A 21,405-nucleotide genomic window follows, 5' to 3' on the forward strand; every position below is an offset into this window, starting at 1 on the left:
TAATTTGTTTTCAGCCACACATGTATAAAGATGTCACTGTGCAACATCAACAGCTGAAAGAGGTGGGGATAGAGCTGTAAAGAAGCAGAATTTTCATACGTTATTTAAGTGAAGCTGCGATAAATTCAAATTACTGTTATAATTTTATAATGCTAAATGTAATCCTCACAGTAACCACAAAGAAAACAGTGATAGTATATATAGAAAAAGAAAACATTCTGCTACCAAAAAAAAAAAAAATCAGCTAAACACAAGAAGACAGTAATACAGGAAATGAGGGGGGGAAGCCATAAGATGTTACAAAAAAATAGCAAAATTACAGATAGTAATGCCCTACCTGTCGGTAATCACTCTAAATGTAAGAGTCAAACTCTTGACAAACTGGTAGAATGAATTTAAGAAAATATGATCCAACTATGTGCCTAAAACAAGACCCATTTTAGAGCCAGAGACACAAAGATATTGAAAGTGAAAGAATGGTAAAAGGTATTTCATGAAAATAATTTAAAAAAAAAGAAAGTGTAGCTATATTAGTACTAGACAAAATAGACTTTAAATCAAAAAAGGCCACTAGAGACAAAAAAGGACATTACATATTTTTTTTAGGACATTACATATTAATAAAAGATTCAATACAGCTAAAATACATAACAATTATAAACTCTTACGCACTTAACAACAGACCACTAAAACATGGGAAGTAAAAACTGACAGAATTGAAGGAAGAAATAGTTCTACAATATAGCTGGAGATTTTAACACCCCATTCTCAAGACTACATAGTAATCAGACAGAAGAAAAGTAATGAAACAGACAATGTGACAGACTAAAACAACCAGATCTAGTAGATTTATAAAGAACACTCTGGGGAATTCCCTGGTAATCCAGTGGTTTAGGACCCCATGCTTCCACTGCAGGGAGCACGGGATTGATCCTTGGTCAGGGAACTCAGATCCCACAAGCTGATCAAAAAGCAAAAAAGAAAAGAAAAGAACACTGCTCAACAACAACAGAATACAGTCTTCCAAGTGCATGTGGGACATTATCAGGAAAGACTATATGTTAAACCACAAATTAAGTCTCCACAAAGAGGTGACGTTAGAAATCAAAAACTAAAACAAAAATTCATAAGTTTATGGAAATTAGACAACACATTTGTAAATAACCAATGGATGAAAGAAGAAATCACAAGAGAAATTAGAAAACTCTTAAGATATTAATGAAAACAAAACACAATATTTCAAAACTTATGGGACACAGGGAAAGCAATCCTAAGGGGGAAATTTGAGTTATAAAAATTTACATTAAAAACATGAAAGATCTCAAATTAACAACCTAAGTTTGCAACTTAAGGAACTAGAAAAAGAACAAACTAAACCCAAAGCTAGCAAAAGAAAAAAATAAAGATTAATTAGAGCAGAAACAAGGAAATATAGACTAGGAAAGCAACAGAGAAAGTCAATGAAAGACATCTGAAAAGATCAACAAAAATGACAAATTTTACCTGATGAACAGGAAAAAAAAGAGAAGACTCAAATTACCCAAATCAGAAATGAAAGTGGGAACATTACTACCAATTTTACAGAAAGAAGTATTAAACAATATTATGAACAATTGTATGCCAACAAATTAGATAACCAACATGAAATGGACAAATTCCTATAAACACAAAACCTACCAAGACTGAATCACAGAGAAATAGAAAATCGCAATACATCTGTAACTAGTAATGAGACTGAATCAGTAATCAAAAAACTTTCCCCGAAAGAAAAGCCATGGACCAAGTGGCTTCACTGAGAAATTCTATCAAAACATCTAAAGAACTACTAACAATCCTTCTCAAACTATTCCAAAAAATTAGACAAGGGAATACTTTCTAACTCATTCTTGGAGGATAGCATCACCTTAATATTGAAAAGTCAGACAATACAAGAAAAATAGTAACATCCCTTACAAGCATTGATGCAAAATACTAGTAAACCAAAGGCTTCCCAGGTGGCTTAGTGGTAAAGAATCTGAGTGCCAATGCAGGAGGCACAGGAGACGAGGATTTGAACCGTGGGTTGGGAAGACTCCCTGGAGGAGGAAATGGCAACCCACTGCAAGTATTCTTGCCTGGAAAAATCCCATGGACAGAGGAGCCTGGAGGGCTATAGTCCATGAGTTTGCAAGGGTTGGACATGACTTAAGAAACTGAGCATGCACACACTAGTAAACCAAATTCAGCAGCATATACACCATATTCAAGTGGGATTTATACTTGGAATGGAGGAATTAGTTCAACATATGAAAAGAAATCAGTGTATTACATATTACACTACATTAATGGAATGAAGAAAAAAACATACACTTGATGCAGAAAAAGCATTTTACAAAATCCAACTTCTTCTTGTGATAAACACTCAACAACTAGGAATAGAAGGAAACTAACTCAACAAAAGATCCCTTGGAGGAGGAAATGGCAACCCACTCCAGTATTCTTGCCTGGAGAATCCCATGGACAGAGGAGCCTAGGGTCTTAAAGTGTAGGACATGATTGAGGCAAACCAGCACACACACAACTCAGCAAAAGCCATATATGAAAAAGCTACAGCGAACATCATATTCAATGATAAAAGACTACAAGCTTTCCCTCTAAGATGAGGAACAAGGCAAGGATGTCACATTCACCACTTTTATTCCATATAGAAATGGAAGTTCTCACCAAGCATTTAAGCAAGAAAGAGGAATAAAAGGTATTCAAATTGGAAAAGAAGTCAAATTATCTCTATTTGCACATGATATTATTTTATATGCCAAAAACCTTAAAGAATACACACACACACACACTAGAATAAATGAACTCAGCAAAGCAGCAGAATATGAAAATCAGCATATAAAAACCATCTGCATTTCTATACACTAACAACGAATAACCTAAAATGGAAAATAAAAGAACTCCATTTACAATAGCATCAAAGAATAAAAATAGGAGTAAACTTAACCAAGGAGGTGAAAGTCTTGTACAATGAAGACTACAAAACATTGCTCAAAGAAATTAAAAAGACATAAGTAAATGGGATCGCATCCAATATTCATGGGTTATAAGACTTAATATTAAGACATCAATACTAACCAAAGCAATCTACAGACTCAGTGTAATCCCCATCAAAATCCCAATGACATTTTTTTCAGAAAGAGAAAACCCATCCTAAAATACATACGGAATCTCAAGGGACCGTGAATAGCTTGAATGTAATCACCCGAATGTAATCTTGAAAAAGAAGATTGAAGCTGGAGGAGTAACAGCTTCCTGATTTAAAACTCCTTTGCAAAGCTACATAAATCCAAACAGAGTGGTGTTCGCATAGACCAACTGCATAGAATAAAGAGCCCAGATATAATCCCCCACATTTATTGTCAAATGTGAGCGCTGAGGATGCTTTTGAACTTTGGTGTTGGAGAAGACTCTTGAGAGTCCCTTGGACTGCAAGGAGATCCAACCAGTCAATCCTAAAGGAAATCAACCCTGAATATTCATTGGAAGGACTGATGCTGAAGCTGAAACTCCAATACTTTGGCCACCCGGAAAAGACTCACTGGAAAAGACCCTGATGCTGGGAAAGACTGAAGGCAGGAGGAGAAGGGGGCGACAGAGGACAAGATGGTTGGATGGCATCACTGACTTGATGGACATGAGTCTGAGTAAACTCTGGGATTTGGTGATGGACGTGGAAGCCTGACGTGCTACAGTCCATGGGGTCGCTAAGAGTTGGATACGACTGAGCAACTGAACTGACTGTCAAACGGTTTTCAATAAGAGTGCCAAAAAGCCTTCAAAAGGATATAGTCTGTCTCTTCCTCTGCTGTGAAAACTGTAAAAAGAATGAAGTTGTACCTTTCTTAAGACCACACAAAAATTAACTCAAATGGGTCAAAGACCTAAATTTAAGAGCTTAAACTGTAAAAATTCAAAAGAAAACACAGGGTAAAAGCTTCGCAATCCTGAATTTGGCAATGATTTCTTAGATATGACATCAAAGGCATAGGCAACAAAAAGTAAAAACAGACAAACGGGACTTTACAAAAATTTAACATTTTTTTTTGTGCATCAAAAGATACTGTCAACAGAGTAAAAAGGCAATCCATGGAAAGGGAGAAAATATTCACAAATCATTTATGTGATAAGGAATTAATATCCAGAATATATGGGGCTTCCATGGTAGCTCAGTGGTAAAGAATTTCCCTGCTGATTCAGGAGACACAAGGGACACAGGTTTGATCCCTGAGTCGGGAAGATCCCCTGGAGAAGGAAATGGCAACCTACTACAGTATTCTTTCCTAGGAAATCCCATGCACAGAGGAGCCTGGTGGGCTATAGTCCATGGGGTTGCAAGAGTCAGACACAATTAGCAACTAAATAACAATAAACAATCCAGAATATACAGAGAATTCCAGAAACTTAACAAAAAAAAAAAATCTGATTAAAAAATGGGCAAGAAACCTGAACAGACATTTCTCTAAAGAAAATATAAAAAAGGCTATAAACACATGAAAATATTTCAATATTACCCATTAGGTAAATGCAAACTAAAACTACAATGAGATACCACCTCATACCCATTACGATGGCTAAAAGAAACAGAAATAACAGTTACTCGTGAGGATGTACAGAAACTGAATGACTTGTGCACTGTCAGGAATATAAAATGGTATAGCTGCTATGATAAATAGCATGGTGGTTCTTCAAAAAATTTAATGTAGAAATGCCATTATGATTCAGCAATTCGACAAAAGAACTGAAAGCAGGGTCTTAAAAAGATATTTGAACATCCATGTTCACAGCAGCATTATCCACAAAATATAGCTAAAAGGTGGAAGCAACCCAAGTTCCATCAGCAGATGAATAGATGAGTAAAATATGCTATAAACCATACAGTGGAATATTATTCAGCCTTAAGTAGTAGTGTAGTGTATGCAGCTCAGTGGTGTTCAACTCTTTGTGACCCCATGGACTGCAGCCCACCAGGCTCCTCTGTCCATGGAATTCTCCAGACAAGAATACTGAAGTAAGCAGCCATTTCCTTCTCTAGGGTGTCTTCCTGACCCAGGGATCAAACCTGGGTCTCCTGCACTGCAGGTGGAATCTTTACCATCTGAGTCATGAGGGAAGCCCATTCAGCCTTAAACAGGAAGGAAATGTTTACCTAAGTTACAACACGGATGAACCTTAAGTATATTAGCTAGTCACAAACAAATGCTGTATGATCCCATTTATACAGAAAGTAGAATGGTGATTGCCAGGGGAATGGTGAGTTATTTAACGGGTATAGAATTTCAGTTTTACAAATGAAGAGTTCTGTGTGTGTTTCCAGAGACAGAGCTAGGATAGTTATATCTACCTGTCTACAGAAAAGATTAAAGCCATGATTGACTCAGGATCCCAAGAATACAGATTATGATCTTGAAATGCTATTTCCTTCTGGATAAAAAAGTTTCTTGAAGATATTATTTCAGATTTGGGACAGAATTGACTCAAGATATCAGACAACAAGGGAGTTATTAAAGATTAGTAGAGCTGGACTTCCCTGATGGTCCAGTGGTTAAGATTCTGTTTCCAATGCTGGGGGCACAGGTTCAAGCCCTGGTCAGGAAGTAGCTAAAGAAAAAAAAAAAAAAGACTAGTAGGGTCATATCAAAAGGATAGGCTTGAGTAGGCTCCTCCCACTCAAAGATGAGAGCACATTAGCCTTGATAATTAAAATAACTGCAATGAACTGAAACCCATAAAATGTTTCAATTTATGACTTCATATTGATATTAGGCTTTTTAAAAGAATTATCTTCAGAAAATAAGGAACCAATTCATTTTCTCAAAAATTGGTAAATAAATGCAACAAATTGTTTATGCTGCCTTTCCTAAAGAGATTTTACTGCTATTCAACTGAGGGGCTAATATTCTAACTAACAAGTAAAAGAAATGATAGGATATCACTATTTTGCAGCCTTCAATGAACATATACAGGCATCAAGCATCAACAGGTACTGGAAACACAAAGAGAAACGAGACATTCTGCACCTCCTATGATCCTGCCAAACACCACCCAGAAAATTGCCAAAGGAATTGAATCTGAGTCTAATCCAGTCTTTGATCCAGCTACAAATGTGTAGCAATTACCCAGGGCAGAGGAACATAATCAACTGTACATGAGTATGCAAATTGCAAAATCCAGACTGTAGGATATATAGGTCAAATGAGCCAAGTTCTTCAGATAAATTATAAGGAAAAGAAAGGAATAGGGGAAAAACCTACAGATTAAGAGTTGTTTTTTTTTTTTTTAAATATAATGAGCAAGAGATACACTATAATGCTGAAGAATACAGATTTAGGAAAAAACTTTTTTTTTTTAACACAAGGAGGAAATTACTGTAAAAGTCAGAAGAATGCTACTACTGGGATTACAGAAGTAGTTGTAATTGGGATAGACCAGTCTTAGCATGGCTAGCATGGTTCTCTACCCTGACCTAGGTGGTATCATCTCTTAATTTGTTAAGGTATACATTCAGTATGTGTGTTCATTTCTGTTTGATTTCATAATAAAAGTTCACTATTTTTTTAAAAAAAACTATTAAATAACAATAAAACCAAAAGTAAAGGAAATACTAACCAAAAGAAGGCTGGTATAGCCAGAATAGTGGGGTTTTAAACCATGGCTTCTGCCACACAACCAGGAAGCCAGTAATCTCTGTGCCTCAATTTCCTTATCATAAAATGAGGATAATAAAAGTACTTAGCTCATAGGTTCTTGGGAAGATTAGGAAAGTTAAAATAGAAAGGACTAATTGAACAGTGCCTGGCACACAGCACTATAGAGCGGATGATTAGAATTGGTGACCAGCTATCTGTGTTATCTTAAATACTTAGCTTCTCTGGGCTTCAGTTTCCTTTATGGAGCCTCAAATACCTGATAGGATTATGAGGAGGTCAAAAGGAAATATATGTACAGTTCAGTTCAGTCACTTGGTCGTGTCCAACTCTTTGCGACCCCATGAATCGCAGCACGCCAGGCCTCCTTGTCCATCACCAACTCCCAGAGTTTACTCAAACTCATGTCCACTGAGTCGGTGATGCCATCCAGCCATCTCATCCTCTGGCGTCCCCTTCTCCTCCTGCCCCTAATCCCTCCCAGCATCAGGGTCTTTTCCAATGAGTCAACTCTTCGCATGAGGTGGCCAAAGTATTAGAGTTTCAGCTTCAGCATCAGTCCTTCCAATGAACACCCATGATGGATCTCCTTTAGGATGGACTAGTTGGATCTCCTTGCAGCCCAAGGGACTCTGAAGAGTCTTTTCCAACACCACAGTTCAAAAGCATCAAGTTTTCAGTGCTCAGCTTTCCTCACAGACCAACTCTCACTTCCATACATGACCACTGGAGAAACCATCGCCTTGACCAGACGGACCTTTGTTGGCAAAGTAATGTCTCTGCTTTTTAATATGCTATCTAGATTGGAAGGAAAGTTATGACCAAGGAGTAAGCGTCTTTTAATTTCATGGCTGCAATCACCATCTGCAGTGATTTTGGAGCCCAAAAAAACAAAGTCTGACATTGTTTCCACTGTCTCCCCATCTATTTCCCATGAAGTGATGGGACCAGATGCCATGATCTTAGTTTTCTGAATGTTGAGCTTTAAGCCAACTTTTTCACTCTCCTCTTTCGCTTTCATCAATAGGCTTTTTAGTTCCTCTTCACTTTCTGCCATAAGGGTGGTGTCATCTGCATATCTGAGTTATTGATATTTCTCCATGCAATCTTGATTCCAGCTTGTCTTCTTCCAGCCCAGCGTTTGTCATGATGTACTCTGCATATAAGTTAAATAAGCAGGGTGACAATATACAGCCTTGACATACTACTTTTCCTATTTGGAAGCAGTCTGTTGTTCCATGTCCTGTTCTAACTGTTGCTTCCTGACCTACATACAGGTTTCTCAAGAGACAGGTCAGGTGGTCTGGTATTCCCATCTCTTTCAGAATTTTCCACAGTTTATTGTGATCCATACAGTCGAAGGCTTTGGCATAGTCAATAAAGCAGAAATAGATGTTTTTCTGGAACTCTCTTGCTTTTTCGATTATCCAGAGGATGTTGGCAATTTGATCTCTGGTTCCTCTGGCTTTTCTAAAACCAGCTTGAACATCTGGAAGTTCACGGTTCACGTATTGCTGAAGCCTGGCTTGGAGAATTTTGAGCATTACTTTACTAGCATGTAAGATGAGTGCAATTGTGCGGTAGTTTGAACATTCTTTGGGATTGCCCTTCTTAGAGATTGGAATGAAAACGGACCTTTTCCAGTGCTGTGGCCACTGCTGAGTTTTCCAAATTTGCTGGCATATTTAGTGCAGCACTTTCACAGCATCATCTTTTAGGATTTGAAATAGCTCAACTGGAATTCCATCACGTCCACTAGCTTTGTTCATAGTGATGCTTTCTAAGGCCCACCTGACTTCACATTCCAGGATATCTGGCTCTAGGTGAGTGATCACACCATTGTGATTATCTGGGTCATGAAGATCTTTTTTGTACAGTTCTTCTGTGTATTCTTGCCACCTCTTCTAAATATCTTCTGCTTCGGTTAGGGATGGGCCGTGCAGAAGCGCACCGGCTGCGACGCACGGCGCAGAAGCGTGGTCGTGAGGAGCTACCCCTCGCCCAAGGTCAGGGGTGGCGACTGAGAGCGCCAGGCTGCGACAGCGCAGGAGCGGCGCAGAGAAGCTTCCCCACATCGGAGGTCAGGGGCAGTGGCCAAGAGGAACTTCCCCACGTCCGAGGTCAGGGGCGCCAGCCGAGAGGAGCTTCCCCACGTCCGAGGTCAGGGGCGGCGGTCGAGAGGAGCTTCCCCACGCCGGAGGTCAGGGGCGGCTGCCGAGAGGAGCTTCCCTACATCCGAGGTCAGGGGCTCCAGCCAAGAGGAGCTTCCCCATGTCTGAGGTCAGGGGCGGAGGCCGAGAGGAGCAGCCCCACCTCCAAGGAGCAAAGAGCGGCTGCTGCGTGGGGGCAGAAGGGCCGAGAGGAGCTACTCCACGTTCAAGGTCAGGAGGGGCAGCCGTGAGAAGATACCCCTCGTCCAAGGTAAGGAAGAGCGGCTGCGATTTGCTGGAGCAGCCATGAAGGGATACCCCACACCCAAGGTAGAGAAACCCAAATAAGACGGTAGGTGCTGCAAGAGGGCATCAGAGGGCAGACACACTAAAACCATAGTCACAGAAAACTAGCCAATCTGATCACAGGCCCACAGTCTTGTCTAACTCAGTGAAACTAAGCCATGCCGTGTGGGGCCACCCAAGATGGTCAGGTCATGGTGGAGAGGTCTGACAGAATGTGATCCACTGGAGAAGAGAAGCGACTATATGCACAGTATTCCATAATTAGTAGATTCTTTCCATGGTCTCTCAATTCCCAGAGAGAGTTATCTACCACATCAGACATACCTCAGTCATACCACATTCCTCTTGCACTTTTCACCTCGTCATTCAAGTTGATCTCAATGAAATGATCACTCAGTGAGTCTCACGTATGAAACTGGATCTTCATCTAGGTTTCAAAAAGAGATCCAAATCTTAAAATGCTCATCTCCTAGTAAGAAAGGCCTTGTGTTATTCCCAGAGCAGGCATCTATGGTACTGGTGGTGACCACTAAACAAAAGCTGGAATCACAGAATTAACTGCTAAAGGACGTTGATGGTCACCACCAAGTGCCTTCACTGGTGTCTTCTTTCCACTTACCTTTCCTCTCCCAGCTGTGCTAAAACATTTAGCTGGGTGTCCAACTCTATCACTGTCTAGCATCAATTCTGATTCTGGCTTCAAAGGCAGAATAATTCTTATTGTCAGGAGTACTCTCAGACAGACAGAAACCACTGAATACAAAAAGCAAAGGCAGGAAGAACAACTCACAATTCCACCTGTGACCAAGCCCTCCTTTTCAGGGGCCCATGCTGTGAAATTAATGTGCCAATGGTTTGCAGCAGTCTTCTCCCCACTACAAACTGTATCAAGACAAAAGTCTGGAACTTTGCGTCAGAAGAAGAGACCCAATGCTTCCCCAAAGCCAAAGCTTGCTTTAATCAGTGTCATATCACACTGTAAGACTGTAAGACAGTAGCAATAGCAGTTGCAGGGTAGGAGTTCATTTATACACTGCACAGAAAGACACATGCAGAGAAGCAAAACAAAGTTCTATCTCCTTGCACTGTCCATGTCTACCAAAAATCCTCTGGTAACTTGCCCTTTATAAGTCTGAAGCCCCTATAACATGCACCATACATTAAAATGTATTTATTTTTTTACTACTTTTGGGGGGAAAACTGGAAATAAAGCATAGGCGGTAGCTGTTCTTTCTCAAGTCACATCAAAATCTGTAATTAACTTTCTCAAAAGTACATATTTCACTTTACTGCAATAAATGGAACATGAAATGCTTTCAAAGTCTCTATTTAACGTTCCTAAGAAATAGTGAACTTACTGCAAATAAGTAAACGAAATTAGGGCTGGATCTCCTCTAGACCAAATCATTCTGCCCCAGGAGAGGTTACATAAATGGTCAGAACACACCTCTAAGCAGAAGCTACGGCATTCCTTTGTCAGCCACCTCCTCCCCCAGGTGGGGTGGGCAAGGCTCAAGGCTATTTGGCAATAGCAAAAGTAAAAAAACAAAAACCTCATACAGAGCATTGAAACCAACATGGATAATGCGTGCACAGTGTTTAACCTTATAGTTAGAAAATAAAGTGGTACAAAAACACTTCGGTTTGGCCTGTGTGTTACAAGTCTCTCAGCCTTGCAATTATTTCCAACTCATTGATCAGAATAAAAATCAAATTAGACTCTGCATAAAGAGCCCCGCACTCTGAAATGGGCCTAATAAAACGGAGAAAGAGATAATCATCTACCTACACCTTCACGTATCCCCCACCTTGTACTCCTAGCCTTCACTAGCCAAGCGACCTCCTCAGACACCTTGACACTGAAAAGTGGAGCGGGTCGGTCCTGGTGGACTCTTGGGGATGGAGTAAAAAGTGAAAGTGAAGTCGCTCAGTCGTATCCGACTCTTTGCGATCCCGTGGACCGTAGCCCACCAGGCTTCTTCGTCCATGGGATTCTCCAGGCAAGAATACTGGAATGGGTTGCCATTTCCTTCCCCAGGGGGGATGGAGTAACTACCTACTTATTCAGAATCCAGGGCGCACCAAAAATCACTCTAAGCTTCACACTCATTGCCTCATTTAATCTTCTCAATCACCATGTAAGGCAAGAATTATCAGCTGTGTTCCACAAATAAACAAACTGAGGCGCTGAGTTGTTACAAGGGGAGTCAAAGACCACAAAGGGCGGGAAGCCAGACTCGAACCAGGTTTATCAGGTTACCCGCGTCACCTCGGCCTTTTACTGGCATTTTAATTGGCGCGAACCAGTCCCGAGGCGGCTCGTCTGACCGCTCTCAGGGCGCAGGTGAGGTCAGGTCCCGGGGTTCCTCAGGCGGGGGCTCCGGCCGACGCCTCCGTAAACCTAGAACGCCGCTCACCTTCCTCAGCCGCCGCCTACCTCCCGCAGCGCGCTCCACCCGGCCGGCTCAGCTGCCTCCGGCCCCGCCTCTGCGACCGTTACCCCACCGTGGAAGGTCGGCCAATCGAGCAGGAGCTCATCGAGGAATCTGCCTCTGCCCCGGCTGGAACACCGCAGCGATTTCCTCTGACCGCCCGGAGAGGCTGGTCCTGCCTCGCGCCCTCTGGTTGGCTCCGCGACTGGGGGCGGGGCTAGCCCTTGGCGTAGACTCTCGTGTGCGGGGGCGGGGGAAGGGCTCTGCGCCTGCGCACTTCCATCTCTCTCACTCCCTAGATCCCGGCTGAGCGCTGCGGTGCCTGACACTTGGAGGACGCAAATAAGTGTGTTCATGACATTTTGTCCTCCCGTGAAGCATTTTCCAAGTCTCGACGAAGTGTCAGGCCAGACATCGAGCTCCAGAAATGCAAAAGAGGCTGACTGGAGATGTTCAAAGTGTAGTTAGGGAGATAGGTATGCACCCTGCAATTAACGGTGCAGCATGGTGGGCTTGATTAGAGAAAGGTGTGCAGGGCACAGAACGGAACGAAAGGGAGATTACCTGGGTCGCTGAACTCTTCCTCCTCCTTGAGTGAGTCTCAACCCTGGCTGCCCACTAGAATCACCTGGGGAAACTTGAAACGGATGCTCAGACCCCTGGCCAAGTATATCAGAATCAGACCCATGGGCCAATAGTTTGCTAAAGCTCCCCCGGGTGATTCCAGTGTGCAGCCAAGCCAAGGTAGGGATCTATCACTACAAACCTAGAGAGATGCATAAGAAGAATGGTGAGCTCCCCAACAAAACAGTAGGAAAGGCATTGAAACCACAGAAATGTGTTCAAGGGCAGAGGAGGGTGGGGTGGGAGGGGTGGTCTAAGGTTGTTGATGTCTTAGTGCAGAAGGAAGTCAGCCAGAGGAAAAGTGATAGACAAGAAGCGGTTTATTGTAAGGAAGATGGGCAAGGGAGTACTGCTCAGAGAGCTTAACGGGGCTACAGTTTTATAATCAAAGGAAAAGTGGGGAGGGGGAGAATGACACCTTTTTCCTCATTCTTGAGTAGACATCAGGCTTCCATCATCAGTTCCTCCTCCACATCAGGCTGGGAGTTATTTTGTCCCTATGTGGTCTAACTGGGACAGTCCTGGCTCAATGGAAATGAGAAAAAAAGCAGTAATATATTCTAAAATATGGTGAATCATCTCAGCTTTCAGTATAATGCCATCTTTCACTTATATTTTTGTTTTTAGTGTGTGCAGAGGCGTAATCATAGTAGTAATACTAGTAATGTCCTAGTAATCATTAATTTACTGACCTCACTGGGCAGGATGCATGTCTCATGACACCATCATTTTATTGTTTTGGAACATGTCTCATGCTTCTGTTACCTGGCTTTGTTGCTAAGCAAGTCTGCTTTCTTGAGTGGCCATTGACTCACAGGAGTCTCCCATACTTTTCCTTTACCTTCAATCCCCTAGTGGGATTAACTATTTAATCACATACTTTAGCCCTTTACTCTGTTCCTATGGGTATTTACAGAAAACTTCACGTGCAAATTAAACTAATAACTCCAACAAAACCTGTTGTTATAACGCCTAGTTCACAAGTGCTCCGTAAACCTTACTTTTTTTTTTTTTTCTGTAATGAAATCTGGGCTCCTTTGGTACAGCTCATATCTGCTCTCCCTAAAAAGCTAACTTCCAAAGCATTGGCCAATATAATAGGCTTCCTGAGGAAGCCGAGGAGTGTGTTGTGTCATTGGAGACTCAGAGGAAGAAGGCCTTAGCAGATGCACTAAGGAGCTGGGACTTTGTCCTGAAGGTGACAGGGAACCATAGATGAGTTTTCAAAAGAAGTATAAAGTGGAAAGGCTTTTGTTTGGGAATTTTCAAGCCTAACTTTCTTGCATCCTGATATAGAGGTAAAAACTAAAATGAAAAAAAAAAAAAAAATTCACTCCACAGGGTACAAATACTCCTTTTTTTTCCATGAAAGGAAATTATCTAAATCCTCTAATGATCACTTTAATAAATTCAGAATCTACAAATAGGGCCCCTGTCCACCTTTTTCAAAAACTCATGGCAGGTAAGCGACCCAGAAATTCCCAAGGTAAAACCCAACTGCCATATACCTGAAGGGGAGGTCTGGCAGCCATTGTCATTGCACCTTGTAGCCACACGATGGCACCGTTGACAACCTGTACCTTCCAATTGGTCGAAGGATGCAGGTCTGTAGCATTAACAGGTCCCACAATAGCCAACAGGGATCTCCCATGGAGAGCAACAGTCCCGGTGTCTCTCACAAGGAGGTCTCAGAGTCACAGCTTTTAGGGTTCAACTTTCAGGCCCATACTCAGCCTTCTTCCAGGCAGCTGGAGCCACTGTGAGTTTGATCTCTATATCTGTCTGCCCATGGAAACATGTCCTCACCTCAATACTGCCCCTTGCCCATTCCATACTCAGCTAGTTACACTAGCAATGGTTGACAAATTTTCATCTTCAACACTTGGAACACAAAGAATCTCACTTCTTGACTTTTCCAGGGTAATCTGGGGACTTACCCACTTTTCTGAGTGTCGCTGCTTAATATAGGTAGGCAGCCAAATATCATTGGTCAATTAGGATTATTTGAGTTATAAATAGAATAGAACACTGAATGAAACTGTCTTCTGAAGCAATAAGAAAATTGTTATCTCATATAACTGTCATCCAGAGGCAACACAGACTTTGGACTAGGTTGACTCAGTGGTTCAACAAGCTATCAAGGGCAAGTTATTGGAAAGTAAAGGCTATCAAGTTTATCAAATTATCAAGGAAGAGTTTTCCCTCTGTTCTGCTGTAAACATAGTAAGTTTCAAATTAAAATGAAAGTGCTGGTTCAGATGTCTACCAGGAGCAATCAGGACCACATGCTTCCTTTTCCATCTGAAATCTTTACTTCTGATTTTTTGAGCCAATTAGGTCACTTAGGCACATACTCTGCCTCCAGTCAGTAACTGCCTGGCAGACTTACAGATGATTTAAGCCTGAGTTCCAGAAGAGAGAAGGAGTTAGCATAATTGGAATTAGCAGTGGGATGGGTGCTCCTTGAGTCACATGGGTTGTAAAGCAGAAGCATGGCTACTTGGGTAAACTGGAGTCCTATAAGGATCGAGAGGAAACTGGACACTAGAAGGAGGATCACCAGTATCCTTCACAATTTTCAAAGCACAAAAAGACTGATTATTTTCTAATTACTAACAATAACAACCCCTCTCTATTCGCTCCTGGATTTTGTATGTAGCAAGTAGAGGGAAGGAAGCTCTATAACATGTGCTCCAAAGGAATTCCTTCTTATGAGCCCGAAGGCCTTTCTAGCTCTTCTGTTTGCCAGCAAAGGAGAGGACTCTGCACACAAGTTCAGTCTTTAGCTCGGTGTCCTGCTGCGCTGGTCTCAAGAGTCTTCCATGGGCCTCATCTACCCACCAGGGTTCAAATTGCTCGAGCACTCACTTAACATTTGTTCATTTACAGAAACTTATTATGCAACTGTTATGTACTGCACATTCAACTTGATACTGTTATGTATATGGTGGTGAGTAAACCAGATGAAGTTCCTACCCACGTGGAGCTTACAGTATAGTTGGGAAGAGAGATATGGAACAAATACAAATAAGCATGCTATTATAATACCTGCTATGCAGGAAGAGATGAGGGTTATGTGCAGGAGAACTCTCTGAAGAAGTGACATTTAAGCTGAGATCCAAAGCCTGTCTTCATTTCACCGGACTGCTTTCCTCTGTGCTTTGACTTCCCAGGAGAATTTACAGCCTATATTAGCAATTAGATCTATTTTCTAAATTTCTAAACTTCTTAACTGACTCTCAAATTCTCTCCTGGGTATAGAACTATCAGGTGGCTCCCCACAAGGAGGATACCAAAGATGAGTGGCATTTAGTGATGAGTTCTTGAAGATTCTTTGACTTACAAGTCTTTCAGACTTAGAATCCTTTATTACACTAATACGTTTGGTCTGCACTTCCCCATGAGAATTTGAACTCCTGGGGACACGGATCATACCTTACTAAACTTTTCCAGAACCTAGCTTAGTCCCTGGCACATAGTAGGTGCTCAATACAGTGCTGAATTATCTTGTTAAATTTGAGTCAGATTTGTTCAGCAGCATTCTGCTTCAGTAGCCATTCTCCAGTATGAAAGACAATTAGCAAACAGCTCAGGCAAATGTATTAATAACAAATGCTCAACAATCCATATAGAGCAACAATAGTTGCATGAATTGAGCCCTTAAAATGTTTCAGGCTCTGGTCTAAGCATATTCATTTCTAACCTGTTGACTCTTCACAACTTTAATGTAAGTACTGTTGTCATGTTTACAAATGACCAAATTCAAAAGTAGACGTATAGAAAAATGACTTGCTAAAGTCACACTGCTATTATAGTATATGGCAGATCCAGGATCTGAAACCAACATTCAGGCTCCATTAACCACTTCATTAACCAGTTGACCATACCACTTCTCACGACGGGCATCTACTCTACCATGAGATTGGTGTATGTGCTTATTCCAACTTGCAGTTATTTCATCTGTCTGTTTATTAGTTATCTATTGATGCATAACAAATTACCCCTATTCATAGCAGCTTAAAGCAAACATTTATCTCAAAGTTTCTGTGGGTCAGGACTAAAGGAATAGCTTAACTGGAAGGTCTAGACAGACTCTTTCATGAGATGAAGGTGCAGTCAACGCATTGGCCAGGACTGCAGTCATCTCAAGGTTCAAGTGGACTAAAGGATCCATTTCCAAACTCACTTGTGTGGTTGTCGGCTGGCCTCAGTTTGTTCCTTGTTAAGTGGGCCTCTCCACAGGCTGCCTGAGTGTCCACATACATGACGGCTTCCCACAGAGGAAGTGATGAAGAGAATGAGTGAGCACCTAAGACAGAAGTTGGTGTCTTTTTCATAACCTGATCTTGGATGTGACATAGCATCACTTCTGCTGTATGCTACTGATCGCACAAACCAAACTTGCTGAAATGTGCGTGAGCATAATACAAGGATGTGAACATTAGGAGTAAGGGTCTTTGGGAGACCTCTTGGAGGAAATCTACCTCAGTCCGTTTGCTTATTTTTGTGATGGCCTTCTCCTCTAGAACGTAAACTTCATGAGTAAGGAAAAGCCATCGGTGCTTCTCATTGCTATATCCCCTCACATGGTGACCTGCCATATAACAGATTGTCAATAAATCCTAAATAAATGTAATGATGATGGTGATATTGTTATCAAATTAAGTTGTATGGACCTCACTCAGCCCTAGCCAAAGCAGAAACAACACCCAGTTGTGGATGGGACTGGTGATAGAAGCAACATCCAATGCTGTAAAGAGCAATATTGCATAGGAACCTGGAATGTTAGGTCCATGAATCAAGGCAAATAGGAAGTGGTCAAACAGGAGATGGCAAGAGTGAACATCGACATTTTAGGAATCAGCAAACTAAAATGGACTGGAATGGGTGAATTTAACTCAGACGACCATTATATCTACTACTGTGGGCAAGAATCCCTTAGAAGAAATGGAGTAGTGATCATAGTCAACAAAAGAGCCCAAAAAGCAGTACTTGGGTGCAATCTCAAAAACGACAGAATGATCTCTGTTTGTTTCCAAGGCAAACCATTCAATATCACAGTAATCCAAGTCTATGCCCCGACCAGTAACGCTGAAGAAGCTGAAGTTGAATGGTTCTACGAAGACCTACAAGACCTTCTAGAACTAACATCCAAAAAAGATGTCCTTTTCATTATAGGTGACTGGAATGCAAAAGTAGGAAGTCGAGAAACACCTGGAGTAACAGGCAAATTTAGCCTTGGAGTACAGAATGAAGCAGGGCAAAGGCTAACAGAGTTTTGTCAAGAGAAGGCACTGGTCATAGTGAACATACTCTTCCAACAACACAAGACAAGACTCTACACGTGGACATCACCAGATGGTTAATAACGAAATCAGATTGATTATATTCTTTGTAGCCAAAGATGGAGAAGCTCTATACAGTCAGCAAAAACAAAACTGGGAGTCAATTGTGGCTCAGACCATGAATTCCTTAGTGCAGATTGAGACTTAAATGTAAGAAAGTAGGGGAAACCACTAGACCATTCAGGTATAATCTAAATTAAATCCCTTACGATTATACAGTTGATGTGACAAATAGAGTCAAGCGATTAGATCTAGTAGACAGAGTGCCTGAAGAACTATGGATTGAGGTTCATGACATTGTACAGGAGACAGGGATGAAGACCATCCCCAAGAAAAAGAAATGCAAAAAAGAAAAATGGCAGTCAGAGGTGGGCCTTACAAATAGCTATGAAAAGAAGAGAAGTGAAAAGCAAAGGAAAAAAAGGGGAAATATACCCATTTGAATGCAGAGTTCCAAAGAATATCAAGGAGAGATAAGAAAGCCATCCTCAGTGATCAATGCAAAGAAATAGAGGAAAGCAGTGAAATGGGAAAGACTAGAGAGCTCTCCAAGAAAATTAGAGATACCAAGGGAATACTTAATGCAAAGATGTGTATAATAAAGGACAGAAATGGTATGGACCTAACAGAAGCAGAAGATATTAAGAAGAAGTGGCAAGAATCCACAGAAGAATGATACAAAACAGATCTTCATGACCCAAATAATCATGATGGTGTGATCACTCACTTAGACCCAGACATCCTGGAAAGCAAAGTCAAGTGGGCCTTAGGAAGCATCACTACGAACAAAGCTAGTGCAGGTGATTAAATTCCAGTTGAGCTATTTCAAATCCTACAAGATGATGCTATGAAAGTACTGCACTCATATGCCAGCAAATTTGGAAAACTCAGCAGTGGCCACAGGACTGGAAAAGGTCCGTTTTCATTCCAATCCCAAAGAAAGGCAATGCCAAAGAATGCTCAAACTACCACACAATTGCACTCATCTTACACGCTGAAAAGTAATGCTTAAAATTCTCCAACCCAGGCTTCAGCAATATGTGAACCATGAACTTCCAGATGTTCAAGCTGGTTTTATAAAAGGCAGAGGAACCAGAGATCAAATTGCCAACATCCACTGGATCATTGAAAAAGCAAGAGAGTTCCAGAAAAACATCTATTTCTGCTTTATTGACTATGCCAAAGCCTTTGACTGTATGGATCACAATAAACTGTGGAAAATTCCAAAAGAGATGGGAATAACAGACCACCTGACCTGCCTCTTGAGAAACCTGTATGTAGGTCAGGAAGCAACAGTAAGAACTGGACATGGAACAACAGAATGGTTCCAAATCAGGAAAGGAGTCTGTAAAGGTTGTATATCGTCACCCTGCTTACTTAACTTATATGCAGAGTACATCATGAGAAACGCTGGACTGGATGAAGCACAAGCTGGAACCAGGATTGCTGGGAGAAATATCAGTAACCTCAGATATGCAGATGACACCACCCTTATGGCAGAAAGTGAAGAAGAACTAAAGAGCCTCTTGATGAAAGTGAAAGAGGAGAGTAAAAAATTAGCTTAAAACTCAACATTCAGAAAGCTAAGATCATGGCATCTGGTCCCATCACTTCATGGCAAATAGACAGGGAAACAGTGAAAACAGTGGCAGACTTTACTTTTCTGGGCTCCAAAATCACTGCAGATGGTGATTGCAGCCATGAAATGAAAAGACACTTGTTCCTTGGAAGAAAAGTTATGACTAACCTAGACAGCATATTAAAGAGCAGAGACATTACTTTGCTGACAGAGTTCCAGCTAGTCAAAGGTATGGGTTTTCCAGTAGTCACGTATGGATGTGAGAGTTGTACTATAAAGAAAGCTGAGTATTGAAGAGTTGATGCTTTTTAACTGTGGTGTTGGAAAAGACTCTTGAGAGTTCCTTGGAATGCAAGGAGATCCAACCAATCCATCCTAAAGGCAATCAGTCCTGAATATTCATTGGAAGGACTGATGCTGAAGTTGAAACTCCAATACTTTGGCCACCTGATGTGAAGAAGTGACTCATTTGAAAAGACCCTGAGGCTGGGAAAGATCGAAGGCAGGAGGATAAGGGGACGACAGAGGATGAGATGGTTGGATGGCATCACCAACTCAATGGACATGAGTTTGAGTGAACTCTGGGAGTTAGTGATGAACAGGGAGGCCTGGCATGCTGCAGTCCATGGGGTTGCAGAGTCGCCAGGATTGAGGGACTGGACTGAACTATAAAACCATAAACAAAACCACATTCTATGCCCCAGGCCATTTGATGGAAGAAAAATGTCACCACCCTTCTAGTAATTTGATAATCCTAGTTTGACCTCATAGGATCAGACACTTCTGTGCCTAATAAGAAGGAGGAGCTAATGAAGGAGGAGCTCACAATGTATGCCTTACATATGCATCTATGTCTACTTGAAGAAGGTGGTCTATTCCCCTCCCCGCTTTTTTTCATTATAAAATTGTAGCTCACTCAATCCTCGGGGCAGCGCTCCTTTGCCTGCCCGCTTGCATCTCTTATAAGCATCCTATATTAATAAATCTACTTCTTGCCTATCACTTTGCCTCTCGCTGAATTACTGCACTGAGACACAAAGAACTTGAGCCTTAGGAAGTTCAGGCACCAGGTGAGGGATTCTAAATAAAAGATCATGGGTTCGAGTCCCAAGTTGGGTTTTGGTGCTGTTTGAGTCCCAGTCACGTGGGTTAGGGTCCCAAACTGGGTTTTGGCTGGGTTTGAGTCCTGGCGTCATGGGCTAGAGTCCCACACTGGGCTTTGGATGGGCTCAAGTCCTGGCTTCATGGGTTCAGTTTCCAAACTACATTTTGGCTGGGATTGAGTCCCAACACGTAGATTCAAGTTCCCATCTGAGGTAAACGGATTCAAGAGGAGCCTGGCATGCTACAGTCTATGGGGTTGCAAAAAGTTGAACATGTTTCAGCAACTGAACAACAACAACAAATATAATTTCTCTATATAACTATTGAAGGTGGAGTTCGAAGCAAACATAGCAAATTCATGAAAATGTTGGCCTTCGGGGAGGAGAAGAAAGTAAAGGTATTAGGGTTGAAAGTCAAATACCAATTTATCTTCAATATTTCCTTCTACTAGTGAAAAAGGAGGGAAGGGGGAAGGGCACAACCTCTAAAAAATGACATAACCATCAGTTCAGTTCAGTTCAGTCGGTCAGTCATGTCTGACCCTTTGCGACCCCATGAATTGCAGCACGCCAGGCCTCCCTGTCCATCACCAACTCCCAGAGTTTACTCAAACTCATGTCCATCAAGTCAGTGATGCCATCCAGCCATCTCATCCTCTGTCGTCCCCTTCTCCTCCTGCCCCCAATCCCTCCCAGAAACAGGGTCTTTTCCAATGAATCCACACTTCGCATGAGGTGGCCAAAGTATTGGAGTTTCAGCTTCAGCATCAGTCCTTCCAATGAACACCCAGGACTGATCTCCTTTAGAATGGACTGGTTGGACTCCCTTGAGAGTCCAAGGGACTCTCAAGAATCTTCTCCAACACCACAGTTCAAAAGCATCAATTTTTCAGTGCTCAGCTTTCTTCACAGTCCAACTCTCACACCCATACATGACCACTGGAAAAACCATAGCCTTGAGTAGACGGACCTTTGTTGGCAAAGTAATGTCTCTGCTTTTTAATGTGCTATCTAGGTTGGTCATAACATTCCTTCCAAGGAGAAAGTGTCTTTTAATTTCATGGCTGCAATCACCATCTGCAGTGATCTTATAAAGTCTGACACCGCTTCCACTGTTTCCCCATCTATTTCCCATGAAGTGATAGGACCAGATGCCATGATCTTAGTTTTCTGAATGTTGAGC

At 41.7% G+C, this 21,405-nt stretch overlaps 1 protein-coding gene across 10 annotated transcripts in view; it reads right to left on the bottom strand.

The window, feature by feature from the left end:
* CEP70 (centrosomal protein 70) overlaps positions 1-21,405 on the bottom strand; it is a 240,464-nt gene that overhangs the window by 215,428 nt on the left and 3,631 nt on the right. For 4 of the 10 annotated variants that reach the window (XM_043874132.1, XM_043874134.1, XM_043874131.1 and 1 more), the window contains exons 1-2: positions 11,557-11,711; positions 9,464-9,566 (exon numbers count right to left, since the gene is read on the bottom strand). The exons of 1 other annotated variant lie outside the window; for it this stretch is intronic. The gene's annotated coding sequence lies outside the window, so the exon portion shown is untranslated. Of the gene's footprint in view, positions 1-9,463; positions 9,567-10,947; positions 11,161-11,399; positions 11,528-11,556; positions 11,712-21,405 lie in introns of those variants that run through there. 5 more of the 10 variants (XM_043874138.1, XM_043874137.1, XM_043874139.1 and 2 more) reach the window with 5 other exon arrangements.

The sequence above is a fragment of the Cervus elaphus genome, chromosome 19 (genome assembly GCF_910594005.1).
Source record: "Cervus elaphus chromosome 19, mCerEla1.1, whole genome shotgun sequence".
In the NCBI taxonomy this organism is placed as follows: domain Eukaryota; kingdom Metazoa; phylum Chordata; class Mammalia; order Artiodactyla; family Cervidae; genus Cervus; species Cervus elaphus.